Genomic DNA, 7,311 nt, shown 5'->3' with positions numbered 1-7,311 from the left:
TAATTCCCAAGTGCCTTGAGCCCTAAGAGAGTCATACTCATCTTGCATTGCACTCTGCCACTGTGGCATTGTAGCAGCTTTTCTGAATGTTGATGGTTTAGCAGCATCACTATTAACAACCAAAAAGGAAAAACCTCCACCAAAGTAAGTGTCTTCAGCTAATTGGAGTGATTGAAGTTCAGGCAATGTAGCTAAATAGCCCTTATAACTCCTCTGTGGTATTGTACCACTCTTCAACCTAGTGACCATTGGATGAACAGAAGCATTACTTGATTCACCAAGATTAGAAGATATATGAGATGAAAAAGGTAAAATTACCTCAAGCTGTGTATCATTGTGGACATGCAACATTGGTGGTACACTAACAGAGCTCGGAGTGATGAGAGAGGAATCTGGAGTTGATGAGATACCCTGTGACAGTGATAAGGATTCTGAAACTGATACTTCATGCAAGGAACTTGATCTATCAGCAGAATGAGCACCATGATCTGATATAGAGAGGGACATATCATGGACAGCCTCATCATTATTTGCCGTATGAATATTCTGACCCTCTATAACATTCTCAATAGGAATCTGAACTACAATAGGCCTCTGAGTAATACCCGAAGTCTTTGAACTGTCACTGACCTTAGTACTATGCAAGATCTTATATGGAAAGACTGATTCATCATGAATTACATGCCTTGATAAAATCATCTTCCTTGTTTCAACATTGTAGCATACAAACCCCTTATATCCCAGAGCATAACCAAGAAAAACACATTGAGCAGACCTTGCTTGCAGCTTATTGGCATTATAAGGTCTAAGAAATGGATATACTGGAGTTCCAAAGACTTTTAAGCTTTGAATATCAGGAACCTTATCAAACAACAGTTGATATGGAGACTTCATTTGTAACACTTTGCTTGGCATTCTATTGATTAAAAAGGATGCATATGAATAAGCATGATACCAGAAAGATGGAGACAAATTTGCTTCAGACATTAAAGTCAATGCTGTTTCTACCAAATGTCTGTGTTTCCTCTCAGAAATGCCATTCTGTTGAGGAGTGTATGGACATGATACTCTATGAACAATCCATTTTGATTCCAGAAAAGTAACAAACACTTTACTCATATACTCTCATCCTCCATCAGTTTGCAAACATTTAATGTCAGTGTTGAATTGATTGGATACAAAAGCATGGAACTTGATAAATGCAGAAACTGCTTCAGATTTATTAACTAAAGGAAATATACAAGAACCTTGAATACTCATCAATAAAACTGATGTAATATCTATATCCTTCAATTGATACTTTTGGAGAAGGCCCCCATACATCCGAATGTACTTTTCAAACATAAAAGTAACACTACTTTGTTTTACAGGAAAAGATTGCCTACACATTTTACTGGAAATGCATGAAGTACATAACGACTGAGAAGAATCTATACTAATTGGTACGTTTGCTGCTTTCAACATTGCTGTCAATATTTCTTCAGAAGGGTGTCCCAGCCTCTTATGCCAAATTGCAGTCTTGATCATCTTTCCCACAAAGCCAGCCTTCACATCTTGTGTTCCTTTATTCACATAACCAGATCTTGAAAACACTATCACAGGTATTGTAAAGAGTTCCCCATCACTCATTCCTTGGTAGAGTACCACATTGGTTGCCTTGTCCTGTATGAAAAACACAGTATCATCACATATAAACCAGCAGTCATTATCATGACATAATTGCTTTACTGATAAAAGATTCACAGTAATATATGGGACATGTAAAACATTTTTGAGGAATAAACAATGATCTGGAGTAAAAAGGCTAGTAGAACCAATATGCTTCACATCCAAACCTTGACCATTTCCAATGATTATCTTTTCATCACCATTGTATGCAGTAGCTTGGGTTATATTATTGAGATTTGCTGTCATATGGTGAGTAGCTCCAGTATTGAGCACCCATGTATCAGCAGCAGAAAACCCATGTGGTTGAGACTCACTTGATGTTGGAGAGAAACTAGATGGACCTTGTGCAGATAAGGCAGTGAGTGATGGAGGTGGTGGAGCCCTTTGATATACATAATTGTTCCTGTGAAAACACTCTAAGGCAGTATGACCCTTCTTTCCACAAATCTGACACACCAAGATTTGATACTGATTGGCATTAGTAGTACTTCTGAAATGACAATTAGGTGCAGTGTGACCTCTCCTTGAGCATATTTGACATTCAGGAGTAATTGATGATCTATAAGTAGTATTCCCGTTCCAATTCTGCCAATTTGAACCATTCTTTGACCCACCATTAGATGACTGACCATTAAAACTGGACTGAGAATTTCTGCCTGGATCTGAAAAAGTGCTATTCGACCCCTTATTCTTGTTGCCAAAGTAAGGTTTTGAAGCATTACTTCCATAAGAATTCCTGTGAGAATTGAATGACCCTCTATTTTGAGAATTAAAGGTCATCTGATTACTGCCAGTAAACCCATATCCTCCTTGATAGTCATTAGCCTCTATATTGGAACTTTCACCTCCTTGATAACCACTAGCCCCCATACCTGAGCTTTCACCATGATAACTACCATTGGCTTGATAGGAACCAGTATGTCCTTTACCATTATCTTCATTCATATACATTGCTGCCATTGAACCTGTAAGAGCTGAAACTCTGGATTCTATGGTAAGTTCAGCACTAAGAAGCTGTGCACGAAAATCTTTCAAAGAAATTGGTGTCTTTCTTGCCAAAATCACAGTTCTAATCATATCAAAATCCTGTGGTAATCCAGTTAAACAGCAATAACCAGATCATTGTCTGGAACCTTTTCTCCAGCAGAGATTAATTGATCTCTTATAGCCTTTAATTTCAAAAAAAATTTATCAATCGAACCCCCTCATTTTTGTGCAGTATGAAACTCAGTCTTTAACTTATTTATTCTCGAAACTGACACAGATGCATAACGATCTTGTAAAGCACTCCATGCTTCCTGTGATGTTTTACATCCAATAACATGCTCCATTGCATCATCAGATAAACTGGCAATAAGAAAACTGAGTAAAGCCATATCCTTTTTAACCCAATTCTTATAAGCAGTAGTGATCTCTCTTGTCACACCAGTTTCAATATGTATGATATATTTAGGTGGACATGGATTATCACCAGTAAAGAGATCCAGTAAATCATACCCACGCAAAACTGACTGAAACTGAAAATTCCACTTAACAAAATTATCATCTTGCAACTTCACAGTGAGCGTTCCCAAAAGATTTTCGATCTTCACAGATTCTATGGTATTTTCAGACATATTGACAATCAAGATTTCAAGAATTTATCAACCAAGATTTCATATATGATAAACAAACAAGATCAATTCAAGCGATCCTCTTTGGCAATTGGCCTTTAACAGAGGAAATATACTTGACTACTACAAAATGCACTTGCTCCGGCAATCGGCCTTTAAGGAGAGAGTATACAAATCAAGAAGAAAAATGGCAATCGGCCTTTGTGAACATTCATTACAACGGACAAACTTCAATGGGCTATCGGCCTTGTAAAGCAATGAAAGGAACAAAAAAGAAACTCACTGAGACAAAATAGCAAACACCTGGCATGCACTGCTCTTCCTGGCCCAAGAAAACTCCATTGACAAGCATGTAAACCTTTCCCAAGAACCAACGCTTCTCATAGATCAACAATCTTCCAGAGACACTACAGCGGAAACCAAACGATCACCCATGGCGATAATACCATATTAACACTACACTATGAATCGAAGAAGAAGAACAGAATAGTATCAAGTTGTAAGAAGCAGAGAGAGAGAGAGAGAGAGATAGAGAGAGAGAGAGAGAGAAATAGAGAATGAATAAGGATTTGTATATTTCAGAAATGGAATCAATACAAGTCTTAGAGAGAAGCTTTCTATTTATACATGCTCATATCTGTCTTAGTAAGTTTCTAACAAACTAATAACCACCTTATAGCTTCCTACAATCCCAACTAACTATCTAACTGACAGATTAGCTGATATGGATAACACCTTGCTGATGTGGATTGCTGATGTGGTATGTTGCTTATGTGTATATCATTCAACAATATTGGCATTCTGCTTTTGGCTTGAGGAGGCTTTGACAAATTTGCAGAAGGAAAACCTAAAGGAACATTGCTTGTTTTGCACCTTAATCCATCCACCTTCTTTGCAGGTATGCCACGTTTCTTCAATTTATGAATTTTATCTCTACAATTCAATCTAAAATATTGGCCAATATTTGAAGATGAACAGTTGGCTAATTATCCTCCTATTTGGAAAAAAAAGAGAGATAATTATCCTTCTAAACTGAGCGGTTATAATTTAAACACGTTGAAAAAAAAAGTGGCGTTCAAATTTGAAAATGCAATTAGAAGTTGCCAATTGGTTTTATTAATCGTCTTCACTCTCACGTCGTTAATTTTACTTTCCCTATTTCACCCACCTTTCACATATCTAATATGGAATTAAATTATCTCAATTTGTTCATTTATTTTGTATTGTTGCATTGGTCAGATTGTGAGTTTCAATTTTGATTATCTTAATGTGTTATAGGTGTGCTATGGTAATTTAAAAAAAATTATTTGTTTTCATTCTCAGGATATTTACAAGAATACCCACAAAAAATGAACAAGGAACTACCTGTTGATAAGATCCCAAACAGACGTATCTCTATTTTTACACCTAGTTGGGAGATATCTGTTGGAGTAAAAACTACTGATCTAAGCCAACTGATTCTCAAAGAGTGGAAAAAGAAGAAGCATGAGCAATATGTATTCTAAATTCTTTATTAAATTTGTTACAAGAAATCTAACATTATATATACTTTTAATATATAGGTGGTGCATGAAAAAAGCTATAGAAGAATTAAGACCTTCAACAACTCCTCACATCATACGTAACTCTTCTCCTATTTTCATACGGAAGTATACTATAAATTAAATTTTCATTCAATTTTCAAATAGAAATAAAATTGCATTTTTATTAGTTTTACAAGCATCACACCCGTCTCAAAGTACAAAGGTTGAAGTACAAGATTAAGGTAACATTTCTTACTATTTAATTTTGTAAACATGATTACAATTTGTTACCTCAAACTTGACAAATTATTTATCTTTCAGTATTCTAAAAGTAACTGGAGTAAAAGTATTGCTATGGGAAAATTGTCAAAGTTAAAGGTATTTAGGTTAAATTGCTTACAACCTTTATATTTTGGATTGTGCATTATTCCTATCTTAATCAGTTAGATTTCTTATTTTATTATCATTGCTTGCAGATTAATCATGAAAATCTAAAGCATCAAGTGCAAGCAAATGGGTGACAAGCATGGTTTTGATTTCACACGTAGATGCTATATATACATATGTATATATTGTCCATATTTTGCTTTGCTTCATATATTAGGAGTTCATCCATAGCTAGCCTATAACTTTGACTGAAAACTTATGAATTTGAAAGTTTTGATTTAAGGATATTAAATGTTATCAGCATGTATTTAGAAATGAAATTACATGTCATATTTTCAGATTTTTTGAATAGTTTATGTTTTCCCATTTTATCTTCGTTGTTGTTTTAAAGGAAAAATAGTCAAAAATTGTATGAGAGATTACTCACATCTGTGCAAATTGAATGCTAAATTCTTCAACTAACATGAAAATAAATCATAGTAAACGAAAATGAAATCCACCATTTTTAATCCCTTATTGACTAAGGTTGGGGATGAACATTAATCATCCCATTTTTAATCCACCATTTTTAATCCGTTACCGTAACTGCTCTCCATTTAGGAGAGAGATATTAAACAAAAAATTAAAAAAACATTTATTAGAAAAAAAGGAAAAAATAAAATAAAAACAAAAGAACAAGAACATATCTCCTCCATTTTAGGAGGAGGTCTTAATATCTAACAAAATGGTGATGGGATGGGATGATTGGGAGAGTACAATCCCAGGCTTACCATACAATGGAGAGTATAATAAGAAATTGTTGTGATGGACACACACCCATAATTTATAAAATAATCACATAAGAAATATAAGAATATCTAAAACAACATGCGCCCGTGATGCAAAAATACCTCTCGATCATTATGTACAGTTCACCTTTATGTACAAATTCTTTATTGTCAATGTAGTTGTATGTTGAAAGATATGCTCTATAACGCTAATCAAGATATATGAATATCTAAAGCAACACATCTTTGAGGCGCGTAGCGCCTGTGATGCAAAAAATGCATCTCGCATAGGCGTGAGTGCGTGTGGAGAGGCTAGTGACACTAATCATATCAATAAATAATACCTGTTTGCAGGTGGCACGTTAAGGGAAGCAAACTTCAGGTTTATTTGGAATTTTATGTAGAAGTGTTAAAAGTAAATTTTGACAATTAAAACTATAAGGATTTCAACTATGTTTGGTAGAATAACTTAGAACTGATATTAGATTGTAAAATTACTTTTAAATGAGTACATTCTCCAAATAATTTTTCAATAGGCACTTGATTTTTAATGAAACTACACATGCATGCATGCTTATTGTAAAGTGATAGTTCTGTTAGCATAAACATAAAACCATGAACAAGTAATATGAATTATTGTGATCAAAACACAAATCATTGTTCATAAACCAATGTATAGAGAAGTACAATACCTGTAGATGAACTCGAAGAAGCAACCATGTCCGATTTCCTGCAATGAGTTTGCAGTGCACCTTCTCATCTCTTCAGTAATCGATTTTTCTCTTAACTAATAATAGGTCTTAATCTAGAATAAAGCATATCAACTGTGAGAGCAAAGGCCAATATATATACACTACATAATCCTTGCCAAATTCTATAAGGATTCCCCTATGAGAATCCATATAGAAAACTAATTCCTTCCAAAATAGCAGTTCAGTATAATATGGATTACAAATCCATTCCTAATAAGACTTCCCATTCAATCTCTAATCCTATAACCAAGTTCACAGATTCATACTTATGCTCATATTCTTACATTCTCCCACTTGAGCAAGTATGAACCAAATAAACTAGTTCGATTAAGATTATAATAAGGTGATCACCAAGCCTCTTGAGTAACATCATAAACAATTTATCTGTACATCTCAAAACACAGTGTCTAAAAGCTTACTATCACAACCAACATGTAACTGATGCCTTCAGATTACTTATGTTCAATTTGTATGTATAACATTATGATCAAATTGACATTAGTGAACCTAAATATACACTCCCATAATTTCTCAACTTAATTTTGAAACAATTAAGTCTAACACTGACCGTAAAACCGTCAACTTGTAATTCGTTCCAACA

At 34.4% G+C, this 7,311-nt stretch overlaps 1 pseudogene; it reads left to right on the top strand.

Moving 5' to 3' along the window:
* Nucleotides 1-4,603: 4,603 nt before the first annotated feature.
* Nucleotides 4,604-5,340, top strand: LOC126602804 (uncharacterized; annotated as a pseudogene).
* Nucleotides 5,341-7,311: the final 1,971 nt, after the last annotated feature.

This window comes from Malus sylvestris, chromosome 15 (assembly GCF_916048215.2).
Source record: "Malus sylvestris chromosome 15, drMalSylv7.2, whole genome shotgun sequence".
NCBI classification, from domain to species: Eukaryota; Viridiplantae; Streptophyta; class Magnoliopsida; order Rosales; family Rosaceae; genus Malus; species Malus sylvestris.
This window is presented reverse-complemented; position numbering and strand designations above follow the sequence as displayed.